This window comes from Melospiza melodia, chromosome 13 (assembly GCF_035770615.1).
Source record: "Melospiza melodia melodia isolate bMelMel2 chromosome 13, bMelMel2.pri, whole genome shotgun sequence".
Taxonomy (NCBI): Eukaryota; Metazoa; Chordata; class Aves; order Passeriformes; family Passerellidae; genus Melospiza; species Melospiza melodia.
This window is the reverse complement of record NC_086206.1, coordinates 14763802-14777788: the sequence shown is the minus strand read 5'-3', so window position 1 is coordinate 14777788 and position 13987 is coordinate 14763802. Positions and strand designations below refer to the sequence as shown.

General features: G+C 42.8%; 1 protein-coding gene across 4 annotated transcripts in view; it reads right to left on the bottom strand.

Moving 5' to 3' along the window:
• The window catches only part of NUP93 (nucleoporin 93), a 78669-nt gene that overhangs the window by 32878 nt on the left and 31804 nt on the right, over window positions 1-13987 (bottom strand). The window contains exon 1 of one of the 4 annotated variants that reach the window (XM_063167862.1): window positions 9734-9865. The exons of the other annotated variants lie outside the window; for them this stretch is intronic. The gene's annotated coding sequence lies outside the window, so the exon portion shown is untranslated. Of the gene's footprint in view, window positions 1-9733; window positions 9866-13987 lie in introns of those variants that run through there. 4 annotated transcript variants of the gene reach the window in all.

The following is a 13987-nucleotide window of genomic DNA, read 5'->3' as shown; positions in this document are numbered from 1 at the left end:
ATCAGAGAATTGTTGTCCTCAGAAATCCCAGGTCACTTTAAGGGATCACGTATCTCTTAGGAAGGCTGGGCTGTGAACAGTGCTGGTTGTGCTCACCAGTTACATGTGCCCTAAAAGCTTTCTGCAGTCCCAGAGGCAAGGTTTGACTTTGCCACGAACGCTGGCAGACTGTAAGAGGATCCGGAGGTGCAGCGTTCAGCACGCACAGGGAGTGCACGGCCCACAAAGCAGGAGCTGCCCTCTCAGGGGAGATGCTGCTGATTGTACAACGAGTAACAGACATTGCTCCATATTCAGCATCCAAAGAGAAAAGCAGGAGGAGAACAGAGATTATTGTTAGGAGACAAAAGGCTATTTCACAGAGGCAGATGGCAAAGATAGGAACAGCCAACATGAGCACTGCTGTAATCTCAGAGGTGAAAACCTCACCTTGCAGGTCCCCCTGCACAAGCTCTGCCAGTGCAGGGATCCCAGGGTAGCCTGAATTTTGCTTGAAAATGAAAATCTTACTTCCCTGAGGCAGGTTTATGCAAAAAGCTCACAGAGCCTTAATGTCACATCACTCTGCCCTCCTTTAGTGACTAGCTTTTGATTTTCCTCTCTTTTACTGTCTGACTCCCACACATCCTTCCTGCATCTAGTTTGGAAGGGAAGCAGCATAACTCTTCCCCATCACCAGTTCCTTGCAGCACTCACTGGTGAATGTTTCCCACACACCATTTGCACAATATCCGATGCGATGGTGTTTGCAAAACAGGGCCACGGGCACAGAAACACACCCACTCTCACACCCTCGGGTTCCCGCTTCCACTTCCACGTCTACTGACTCCCAGCATCTTTCCTAAGCACATTCCAGATCCTCCTGGATCTCCTACACCTTGAGTTTCAGCCTGATCTCACAGTCTGCCCTTTTTGCTGCAATCCAGCCTCACTCTGCTGCCCTGGATGATGGTTTGCAGAAGTGGCCCTGCAGTGGAAGGGCAGGGCAGAGCCCTGGCAGCCTGTGCTTGCTGCACTGGTGCCTCTCATCACAGCCACAGACTGACACAGGCTGGTCTGACAGCAACCAGCACCTGCCTTGCTCCAGCCTGAATTCCAGCAGTTCATTATCAGTACAAAAGGGCACACGTGCACACACCAATGGTCTCTTTTTGACAGGAGACTGAAAGTCTCTTCCATTTACTGCAGTAAATGAGGTTAGTAAACTCTCCTGGCTGAGAGAAGTCTCTTAATTACTTTCATCAGCCAGGCCATACTTCTAATACTTGATCTCAGTATTCAAGCTGTCAAGAGAAGGCGAGTGTTGCCAAATAGTATATTGAGGCTTTGGATGGTGACAGCAATGGGTACTTTTTCACTGGCACAGAAAGAAAGAAGAAAATGAAATGAACAATCTGGGACCATTTCAAGTCAATTGCTCTTTGATTAAAATATTTCCAAGTCCTGGATTTCCAGTAGATCCAGTGAATCCAGCAGGGACAGTTAACAAAAATCATTCTGGCAACTCCAGGTGAAGCACCTGAATTTATTATTTCTACTAGCAATTCTAAGAAACAATTTGCTAAATACAATCCTACTGAAAACATGGACACTTCTGAGCCTACTTCTGAGGTGATGTACCCTGGCACAACCCTCCTGGCCATGTTCTCTCTGGAAACAGAAAATGAAGCAAAACTACCTGTAACTTTTTAAATCTAAATTATTGTTTGTGCTGACACAAGCATCAGAGCTTGCTGGCTGGCTTTAAATAGGCCAAAGGGTGAAGAGTCATGGCCAACTATTGTATTCCTGAGGATGGGGACACACCAGTGTGGCATGGGCAGTGTTTCAGTCTATTCACTGCTCCTTTGTATGTGTGACACCACCATGTGGAATACAATATGGAAGCTTCCATAGGCCTCCCATGATTTGTTTTTCAGAAAGCATCAGGTTTTTTGGGCTAAAGCCATGCAGATAAGCAGCTTCACTGCATACTTTGGCCTGTGCAATACTGTGCCCTTCAAAGCAGCAAGGCAGATGCCCAAAGATCAGCTACCAAGCACAACGAGCCAAGAGCATTTGTGAAATTGGCTTCCTCCTTGGAGAGATGGCAAAACTGCTATGGGGCCAAAACAGACTGAGGGCAGAGAGGAAAATAACCCAAAGAAAGGTTATTTTCACCAGTCAGTATTACTTCAAAGCTGCATGAGAGGCAAGGAGTGCATCATTGTACACAGACCAAAAGGTCCACTGGAAAGGACAGTCTGATGAGTCTCATCCCATAGCTCTATACGTTGTTCAATTTAAGGATTTAGCAATACAAAATTTCCCTAGCCTAAGACAGCTGCACTTGTCAAACTAAAACATACATTTCTCAACTTCCTTACCATCATGTTTAGAGTGGGAAATCCTGTAACATTTTTAATTCCCTGTTGACTGAACAGAAGAAGCAGGGAAAAACCAGAAGGCTTTAGAGTTTGATAGGACCCAAGAGCCTGTTGTTGCATCAGAGACTTTCAAAGCAACAGCCGTGTTGAAGCTGAAAAGGGAAAAGAACGTAGCAATAACTAGAACACAAAACTGTGCTAATACAGCCAAACACTGGTTTTGGGGAAGATCTGCTGCTCTGCTACCTGCCTTCACAGGGGTCAAATCACATCCCCCTGTGCACTGTGACCCTGCTACACACTTGTAGCCAATACTCATGGATCAGCTGGTTTGAGAGTCAAGCTAGGAGAGCTCTTCCCCACCTTGCAAGCCAATAGCATTTGAGTGGCAGTAAATCATTAAAATATACAAGCCCTGGCTTCATCTCTGCTTCCTTGTGTGACTAGTAGCAATTTTAAAGATTACTTCAGGGTTTTTGAAGTGGCTCCCTGCTCCAGCAAAATCAAATTTTGCAGAGCTGCAATACTGTCTTCCTTTCGTGATGGAGAAGCAGCAACCTGGGCCTCACCCCAGCAGCAGCAGGAGTGGATGCAGGCCAGGCTGGAGCCCATGCACAGTGCAGAACAAGAGGGGCACCTCCACTTGCCCACAAGGCTCTCCTGGGGCTGTGCACCATGGAAGATGCACAGATCAGCCCTTCCCAGAGACCAGCACTGGGGCAGGAATGGGCCTCCCCTACCGCGCCATCGGCACACGCTGATGCAGTGACCAGCTTTGAACACAGTCTTTAATCCGTGTTACAGAGTGAGCCTTAAGCAAATATTTACAAAGAGCTCTCTGCTGCTGGTTAGTGCTGCAATGCAAAGATCTAGCACTCTTTTCTGTATTATTTTACTGGTTTAGACTGTTTGATCTGTGAAATTCATGAAGTTTTCACAGTAATCTTAAGATGGTATCCAGGAACATTGGATTTTGCTGTGTTGGATAAATATCATTATTCCTTCTAGCCATGACAGGAGAAACTCAAACTGCTGAAAGAAGCATTCCTTGGGAAAATCACGGATCAGCTCTAACATAAGCAGGGGCAGATGGTGCATGCTCTTTGACTCTTGCTGGGCCTGTTTGAATCTGGCAAGTGAAGACTGGAAATGTGTTGCTCAGACATACAGGCTTGAAGGGAAGAAATACAAACACCTCCCAGCACTCACTTCAGCCAGGACACCATCCATTAAGCATGGAAGGCTTATACCAAACCATCAGTTAATACCAAACCATCCCCAGCACTGAGAGGCACCACCACATCCCACACCCAACCACAGTCCTCTAAAACACATCTGCAGCATGTGGCCAGCAAGGAGAGTGCAGGTATCTGCAGCGAACAGAAGCAAAATTTACCATGAAACATACAGGAAGCACAGCTTTATCATACTGGAAATGTCTAGAAAAATACCACTGCTCAGATTTCCTGCAGGAATATTGTGCCAGGCACTCAGCAGCACCAAAATCAAACTCTCTGCTATGTGGCACTGCTTGTTCCATGTATAAATGGAGATCATCACTGCTGGCAAGAAACAGGACTCCGCTTAATTTTAGTTTCTTTTAATTCAACACAGGATGCTCAGTGAGTTCATGCACTATGAGATTTCAGTATTTCATTTAAAACTGTACTTACACGTGGCTTAACTCTTGACATAACATGAAAACTCATTGCAGTGTTCCTGCATACTTTAGATTTTTTTTAAAATATGTCAGACATTTCCAAGATTTAACAAATCCAAGTGCAATTAAAATGAGTGAAGTAGGACATGAGTTTTAGAAAACATCACAATGTATCAACCATTGCAATAGATACAATTTATGTACTGCTTACACAGCATACCTAATTACTAAAATATTAGTAATTATCCATACTATTTGTTCTGTCTTTCTCCTCCATCACAGTGAAACCAACAGAACTTCAATTACACAAGTTAGTTTCTCATTCTCAGGCTCTAAAAATTGTTGCCCTGTCACGTAGGGCTGCACAGCACATGCAAATGCTGTAGGTTTTTTCAAAGTCACAAAGATTTTAATGGCATAAGACTAAGATAATACATTTCTTAATCCAAAATTTTGCAGCAAAGTTGATTAGAATGAAGTTCTCTTTCACATAAAATCACCAGCCTCCACTGCGCAGATCATTTTTGACAGCAATTGTTAATGCAACACAAAAGTAGTACAAACAACAGTGCTACTTTATCTAGTCACTCTGTCTTTCTCCCCAAGCATATACTCATTTTCTTTCTCCCTGTGATATAACTGGGAGTGATCAACAACAATCCCAGGTCCTATCAAGGTATAAAGCGCTAAGGAGAGCTGTGCAATAACAAAAAGTCTAAAACAGTCCTAACCTGCTGAGAGGACTTGCAAAGAACAGGATGAGTAACAATGAAAAAAAATCTAGAACTAGAAAGATATACCATCTTTACATTCCTGAATATTTTTATCAGGAATATAAACATCTTTGTGTTTTATTAATTGAATAAACATAAAAATTTAAAATTAGAAAGAAGGTAGAGAGACTCTTGCCAGCCAACTGTGGCAGCAGGACTCTACATTAATCTAGAAGGAGCTTGTTCAGCTGGTACATTACACCTGAAAACACCTCAGATGGCGTTTCTGTTTGTCTTAATCAAGACAAAGAAATCAAAATGTCATAAAGGCAATTAAACACAGTGCTACCTCACTTGGAATTACGACTTCTTGAGTGAGGGAATCTCTCCACACAGATCAGGCCAGCAGGAGCAGCAGCAGGACTCACGGAAAGCCCATCTCCTGTGGCACCGGCACAGAGCGAACAGACCACACAGTCTGAAACCTGAGCTCATTCATCAAGTTTCCAAATATATGGCTACCTGTTTTTCTTGACATTTCTGAAGGGGATCAAGAGGGATGACCTTAGTGTGGGGCTTTGCTCAGTGCTGTGGTGAGTGGCTACAGCCTCTCCCCAGCCCTATAAAAGCCCTCGCATTATGATCCTGAATAAAAAATACAAGCCTACAAAAATCACAAACGCGGCAAGAGATCCACAATCAAAACTCAAGGCTTTGCCTCTTTTTTGGAATTTAAGTAAATTAAATTATGAGATAATTCCAGTGGGCTTGAGATGCACAATGCAACCCCATAGCAAAAATTTTTATACAATGCAAACAAAGATAAGCTCTGATCATCCACTACAATTAGCCGCTATACCCGCCTCTCCGGTATCATGTTTTTTAAGGGAATACTGCAAAAAAACCTACAGATTTAAATGATTTAATACCTTCCCTGTACAGTCTTATCCGAGGCTGTAATGTAATACCTTTTGCTGGAAACGTGCTCTCATCAGGCAGAATGCCCTCAAATCAAGCCATCGAAACCAATTTCACTGATGACGCCATTTTCTTATTTCTTTCGCTGCCATTTTAGCATCGTGGTTACTCCACATTTCCTCGAGAAGTAGCTGTGCATTCTCCCTGCTCTAAGAGGAAACCATGCTCGAATAACACGGTGACAAATGAAACCTGTATGCTGAATTTCTGCCTGTGTCACGTCCCTGCATGGCAGGGGCAGGGGCGAAGTACAGTTGCCACTGCAGACCACACCTCAATTCCCTGTACCGGGAGCTGGCGAGGAGTCTCTTAAGAAGGTGCAAGCTGAGGAAGCAGCCACTGGAAATCCACGGGCACCACAGGAAAACTGATACAACTGAGGAAAGAGGAGTGTCCACCTCTGTATCTCTCTGAACCCCACAGAAAACACTGGCTAGTAAGAGAGTAGTTTGAAAAGAGAAGCAAAAGGCATAAAGGAGGCACACAGATAAGCTTGTAGTCTCTGCTGTTGGACCAACTGTGTATTAGCATTAACATATAGGCAGCCACAAAAACCCACTTAACCTGGCAGCAGAAAATTCATTTCTCAGTATCACATCCAAAAGCCAAACAGTCACCCCAATCAGTCAATAAAGTATTCCTTATCCCAAAATGACATTTCTGATGGATCACCAGCAACAGGGGCAAATTATTAAACAATCCTGCTACTTATTAACACCCAGCCGCCTCTAATTCATTTCTAAAAATTTTATTGCAGTCCTTCAGTCCCCCCCATCCCTTGCCCCTTGCTAAGTGCTTCATCCTTCTGCTTGTCTGACTGGGAATGTGTAACCTTGCTGTTTGCGAGAAACAGGGACGCTCTCAGGATTGTCTGAAAACCAAAACATGATTGGTATTTCCGCATCTCTTCCTTCACAATTTTAAATGAGTTGAAACAGTTAAATGCCTTCAAGTTAGTCTGAAACGGTAGGTAAAAAAACAGTAATGAAAAAAATCAGTTGTCTTTACCTCCTCTGGATTCAAGTAGTGAGCCTGGCAGCATTGAATCTGACACTGTCCCCGTTCTCGGGCTGACTCAAGTGGAAAGATTTCGGCTGCTGTGCCCCCATCCCACAGCTGAAAGCCAGCATACCAACTCCCTGAACGCTCCTGAGGAGCATGAGTTGTCTTTCTGCTCCATGAAAAGAAAAGCCAAGCAGCATCTTTCAGCCTCCATCTGCATTTCAGACAGGAAGCGAGGCAGGCAGCGAACGCTCATTGCCTCAAAGGGACAACGCCTGCTTCAGACATCAAAATCCTGTCAGCGCTGCAAATGCGACAGCCAAGTTACACCGGGAGGCACATCCTGAACCAGCACAGGTGGCTTACCCCAGTGCTGGACCTCCAGAAAAGGGTTCCTATAACCTTTCTACTGCAGTTTGAAGTCTCTCAGAAAAACCCATAAAGGGGAAGAAAATCTTTCCCAAGTTAAATTTACTTTATTTTGCTGATAGTGGCTAACATGACAAAGAGACAAGATTATATTCACTGTAGTGTGAAGAATGTAGGCTTTTTTTTTAATACACACTGGGATGTCAAGAAAATGTGCAAATTTGAAGTTCAGCCCTCTTAAATAACATGAGATGATTTAGCAAAATCATCCACCTGAGTTAAAAAAAAAAAAAGCCCAAGTTAGCTACCCCATTCTTCCTCAGTATTTCTAAACAAATCATAGCTACTTTGTTCACCTAATAGCTATTTTCAACATAACACCTTATCCCCTAGGACAAATATAAATATTTTACTGACAGTGAAAGCAAGCAATTTGGAGTTCATACATGTCACGATATCTTTAAATCCTCAATTTAAACATGCCATGGTCTTTAGAAATGGTTTTTCTTTACGATATTACCGATAGATTTCACAAAGTTAATTATTTAAATTACATATGAATTATTAATTACAGATCATTAAACTAAGAAACACGTCTAGAATATGCCTGTTATAATTATACAACTTATATTTTAAAATGTTAGACATTAAAGGGCTCAGAGAGAAAAGCATACACTCAAATTCTCTGCTGCAAAAAATATGTTACAATAAACACTTTATCCTTTTTCAGCTTATTTCTCCTATTGTGTAATAAACCCAAGGTTTAAACTTTCCAGACTTGGGGCATGAGGCCGGTGTGCTGAGGATACACCACAGACAATAGGTTTCCATTTTTCTCCTCTGGCTGTACTCCACCCTGGCTAAGGAACTGTCTAGCAGTGCATGCCTTTATTTGCGCCTTGCATTAACAAGGCACACAAGCTTTCGGAGTTTAATGTAAATTAAATGTCAAGTGCAGATGCTGCCAACAGATATCACGGAAAACCCTGCTATAAGAGACCTACAGCTAATTATTCTTTACAGTGGCTCAGTCATTTTTTCATACATTAATTTATGGAGCTTAGTTGGAGTCTGTCTCCCACCCACTTCAAACAAAGGAAAATAATTTGCCACACTGTACTAACTGCAAGGATAACTGAGCCGTCTCCCATACGGGGTCAGTGGGGATGGGATGGTTTCCTCCATGGTTTTACACAGGCAAACCACACATTTAATTGTCCTTTACTTGATTTTTTGCAGAGCTGCTTAGTGGAAAAAGCCCTCTTTGCACATATAATCGGTTGGAGAGGCAACTTTTTGGCCATGCTATGCCACTGTTCCACATCTTCCCCTCTGAGCATTTCTCAGTTGATAAAAGGAAGAGTGCAGAACATGGCACACAGGCAGCTTAATATTTGGGGAGGGAGCCCCAAAGGAGGCAAGTCACTCTACTGCAGGAGCCCAGATGCCATCCCAGCACAGTATGTTTTATTAAACTGCTTCCTTCCATATACAAAAATAGAACTGAATGAAAAGAAGAAAAATCAACCCACCCTGTACTTTTGTCCCCACACCAAAGCCAGGCAGAGCTCCGGGTTTCATGCTACCTTTAAGTCCCCAGATCTGAAAGTATTAAATGAGCTGCCACCCACCCAGCTAGTCATGACCAACACATTTATATAAAATGTTAATTCCCTGACTGCTTCCCTTTACTGTGACTTTACTGGATTAACCCTTTTCATAATGTATCCTATTCACTTGAACGAGAGGTGGGACCTAGGCTATAAACTCCAGTTGACTAAGCAAATATGCTTCACCACCTCATTTAAGAAATTAACAAAAAAGAAGCAAATCTCCACATATCTTCATTTGCTTTGAAAGAACAGAAATATTTTCTCTCTTATTTTTGTCTTACACTTGAAATCCTTACTTCAAAATAAGATTCAAGAAAGTTTAACGTGTCTTCTAAATAAATCATAAGTGCCCATGTAAGAACAGGGGAAACAGAATGGACCAACATCTCTGCACCACAATGAAAAGCAGGAGAAAAAAATATCATAATCATGTAGCATCTTTATTTTTTGTTTAAAATACTTCCATAGACTTTTCATAGCCTAGGGAAGAGAAATCAGGAATAAAGGCATTCAGAAAGTTATGCTACTGTATTTCTGCTTAAATGAAAAGCAAAGTCAGCAATGTCAAGAGGGTCTTTAAAAAGGCAACACAAATGAAACCCAAAGCAGACGCTGGACTGCCCCACCCAACAGCTGCTCTAGCTAAGAACATTGGAAGGTAAAGGCACAGACCTTCCCATTTCTTTTCTGTGAGCAAAGGACCTTTTCTCCAAAACTACCCACCTGTTCTCTTTCATTACTCTCTTACAAATTTAAACAACCTGCAGCAACAGTACAAAGAAAAACCACCATAAAAGACACCTGAAGGAAAACTCTCTCTTATCAAAGCAAGCTTTTTACCCTCATTTTATTTATTTTAAAAGACAGACATTCCTACCTGTAGATCTCAGTACTGAGGAGTTACAAACCTGTTAATGCTGGCTGTTAACTGCCACACTTCACCTGCCTGATATTTAGGCTTACACAGCTGTATCTATCTCTATTAATGTTCAAGTATTCTCATCTTAAAAAAAAAAAATATATAAATCAAACCTGAAAGTCCTGAAATGGCTGAGACAGTCAAGAGTCCAGCAAGACAATAAGAAAGCAGCTGCTTTCCACGGCTGAACACCACTGCCTGTAAAGAATCTATATATTTTTTTCCAGTGGTGCTTTATTCAAATTCTAGGAAAAGCATCAGTCTGAAACCAGTAACTGATGGGAGTAACAGTTTATAGGTTGCAGAAGGATATTTTATTGTTAACGGACTGTACCATGTAGGAATTAGGAGGGGGTGAGGCGGCAGCCAGGCAAGAGGAGAGAGATGCTACTATTTTTTTTTTTCCCGAGCCGCTGCAATTACCCTGATGTGAATTTTTGATGACTTCCGACATATTGCATGGTTAATAATCGTTTCAGCTGTCATGTTTGGTTAATGTGGAAAATGCATTTGCTGCATTGTGATGCAGCACTCCAGCCACAGATTGTAACACCAGTTGTGAAGCTATTCCCTTAACTGAGCTGCATGAATTTGCACATACCATGAGGCTGAAATAAATGGTAGTTTGATTTTTATACAGCAACTGAAAGCTTCTGCCATTTTAGACCTGCAGAGCTATTGGTACAACTTGTACGGGCAGATAATTTTACTGCATATTAATTGCTGTCGATGCTCTTTAAAGGGGAGCTTTGATTCTCCATTGTTTTGCTGTGTTTGGTTATTTAACAGTTAAAAGACTGAGATACTATTTATGTTAAACATCGCACATTATTGTAGCTTTACACAGGTTATTTAATTGTAAGCACATATACATCAATGAAACTGTCAGCACTACAGAAATGCAGCCTTGTTATTCATAAAGGCTCAACCTACTTCTTCCTCCATATGATATTTAAGAGTGTGTGTATATATAACCTTGTCTTACAAATGATTGCACATGAGGTGTGAAAATAAAATGATTGCACGTAAGGGGTGAAAATATGCTGCTTACAATCAAATAAAGAGAATTTTATTTGCAAAAGTACCACTTCTTCACCTACACTTTAAACATCAAACAGAAAAGTATAAGGTTACATAAATACTCGTGTGTGCCTTTCACTGTCACCAAGAGAAAAACAATGCTGCAAGCAATCATGCAATTACAAGAGGAGATGTAAAACAGCAGAGATGAAACCATGCTAAGAGCCAGTCACCCGATGATTAAAGTCAGGCCAGTGTATTCCAGCAGTCAGGTGATGGTGCCATCATTACAGTGCAGAAAGCCACGGAAAAATCGAGAAACAGACCACCCCCATCTTCAAGAAAAAAAAATTAGAAGCACCAAAGGAATAAAGAATGCACTTGCTAATATGCCAAACGTACAACCATGAAAAAGCATTTCACAGAATGTGTGTGTAACACTATCGGGAAGTTACTGTCACAGGTCCCAAGTGCACATTTAACCCACGGTGCCAACCCAGCTCCAGTCTGCAAACTGCTGGTGACACTCCTAAATTCAAAGTTCATTCTTTTTAAATTCCAGAACAACAGCCCTGCTGCCACATCACTTCATTTCACAGTTCAGTAATTCTGCTCACAAATGCACATCTTCAATTTGCAAACACACACATGCAAAATAAAAATCCAGACTTGGGATGTCTACGTTTAACAAAGAACAAAAAGCTATCAGGAGAATGAATGTTTTACTGTGCATGAACACTGACATACCTACAGAATCACCACCAATTCATTCTTTCCACTTCTGTTTAAATTAAAACACTGCAATGTCTATGAAATATCAGAAAATATGGCGCAGGACATTTTATATTGAAAAAACAGGAGTCTCTGAATTAACATTGTACATTCCCATTAACAGGGTTGTGTCTGCAGAAGGTGCTCTGTGGCTCAGGCTCACCTACCCCAAAGGCATCGATGCACCTTGCACAATTCAGAGTTTTGCAGGTGGCAGAGTGATCTCTTACAGTGTGTTTTGGCTTTGAAATCAACAAACTTTATCTTAAAGGTGATTTTCCTCAAGTGACTGCAAGGAGCAATCCCTCCCTGCCTGTGATCAAATCAGCACTGAATATCTCTCACCAGGCATTTCATGAGTGGAGAAGACCGGTCTGAATCCAACATTCTTGGAGGAAATCTGCAGTCAGTTGTATTGCAGGGAAAATTATTGATCACAACCAGCTACACCCCACAGTGCAGGCAAAGTCCCTTTTGGGAGAGGAAGGTTAATACATTTGCAGGGATAATTTAACTCTGGCATTCCTCCTGCATTTCTGAGCATCCATGTCTGGCACCATCGCTGCTGCTGGCCTTGCTTCAGTAACTTGCCACTCACGTCACACACATTGCTCTGGTTTTGATGGCTTCTCCCCCTGCTCACCTCTGGTCTGTAAAACCCACTAGAGGTGCAGAGACAGAAGCACCAAGGACACACAGAGCTTTTGCTTCCTAGCCAAACTCTGAAACAGGTAAAGGTACCTGGAGGGACAGTCGACTCTTTAGGACAGACAGCAGCCCCCAAGGGATTTCAGCAGCACAATCACCCATCTGGAGCTGCTAGCCACAACTTTAAAGATGCTGCTTTTCTCAAGAGACATTATCTGTTATTTTCTGGCGATACAATGCTACTGCAGAAGCTCCTTGCAACTGCAGCTCTGTGCTTTACAATCAGCACAATTATATATCTGTACTTTGTTTTACATATTGCATTAGCAGGGAAAGCCTTCCCAGTGTAGCTCAGCACAGCACTGTCTCCCATTACCTATGGATTTCTTAAAGCAACAGCTTTGAAGGATGTTAACAGCAACTGCCCACCCCAAATGGCTGTGAGTGTAAACAACTGTGAGTGCTAACCCAGCTAAGATGTCGGAGCTGCTATCTGTTCCACTGGCAATCAATTTAGTGGAGCGTTCAGTCAGCTCACGCATCAATCACTTCTGCACTCTGATGTGACTGTGGGAGGAGAAGAAGGAAAACTACTGTTCAGGGCTGCTGGGCCCCAGCTAAGGAAAACTGCAAAAGTCTTCCTTCAGAGTGGAAAGCATCATCTCTCTAAGAGAGTGACAATGCAGAGAGAACACAGAAGCCACTGGAGTAAGAATATCCCTCTCTGGGTCACGATCATTCCCCTCACTATTTCTGGGTGCTTGCAATGACCTCCTGCCTTGCTAGGTAAAGCTTCATCTCTGGAGTGAAGGAGATTGCTTCATCACAGCTACAAAATAATCAAAAGATGCAATCACCCTTACCTTAAAAAAAAAGCACCAACAAACCATAAAACATGGCAGCCTGCAATCAGTTATATAATCTCCTTTTCTTTCAGTCTTGCACTGGACAGGGATAAGGTGGAGAAGAAGACCAGCATCCCTGGATCTGCTCCTGTATTAGTGATGTTTTGAAGCTCCACAGTTTCAATGTCTGCCATTGCTGGTGAGCATTAGCCAGCAAAATTGAGAAACATTGCTGGCAGTGAGTTGTAACAGCGATAGCTCCTTCCCAAAATTTCTCCTCTGCTTAATCCAGCAGTGTAGCAGCAGCAGCAAATACTGCACTGTCATACTGGCTCTGGAGAAAGCCTTAAAGCATGAGCTGGTCCTCTCTGCAAGGCCAGCAGGGTGATTATCCAGCATTAATGACAGGCGAGGTCTCTTCCTCTGTCTTCAGCTCTGCACACTCATCCTACCCCTTCAGAGGATGCAGAAAGAACAGCCAGAGAGTTCAGGAGTCCAATCCAAGCAGGTTGTGGTGAAGAGAAGAGGAAGAAAACCCAGGCTAACATTTCAACATCAATATGGTTATACTCACAAGCACAGCGGAGCAAAAAGTCAGGCTGAGTGTATCATGATGCTACTGGCCTGTCCAGCAGGGAATCTGGGCTTTGTTGCAACGGGCTAATTTACAGGGACTAAGACAAATGAGCCATCCAGAGTCAAAACAAAAACTAGAACAGGGAAGTGACCAGCTCCAGTAACATCCAGTATCATCATGACATTAGCCATCCTCCTTCAGGGCAAGAACCACCGACGCACTCACTGGGAGCTGCTGGCTTGTTACAGAGCTCAAAGGACACCTGAGCTTCAACGCAGCTTTAGAACTCAATTTCTACCAAACAAGAGGCAGGATGTAAAAGCAGAGAGCAGGAAACACCCCTGAAAGAACCGACTGAGGACCAGTGCTTTGTGTGACCAGGCAGATACAGGGGGAAGTGAAACAAATGCTGTAAAATTGGAAGAGTGCTGGTCCCGAGCAGGGGAGAGTGGAGGGAGCCCAGCCAAGCAGAGAGGATTAGCACCAACACCGGCAGTGCTGTTACT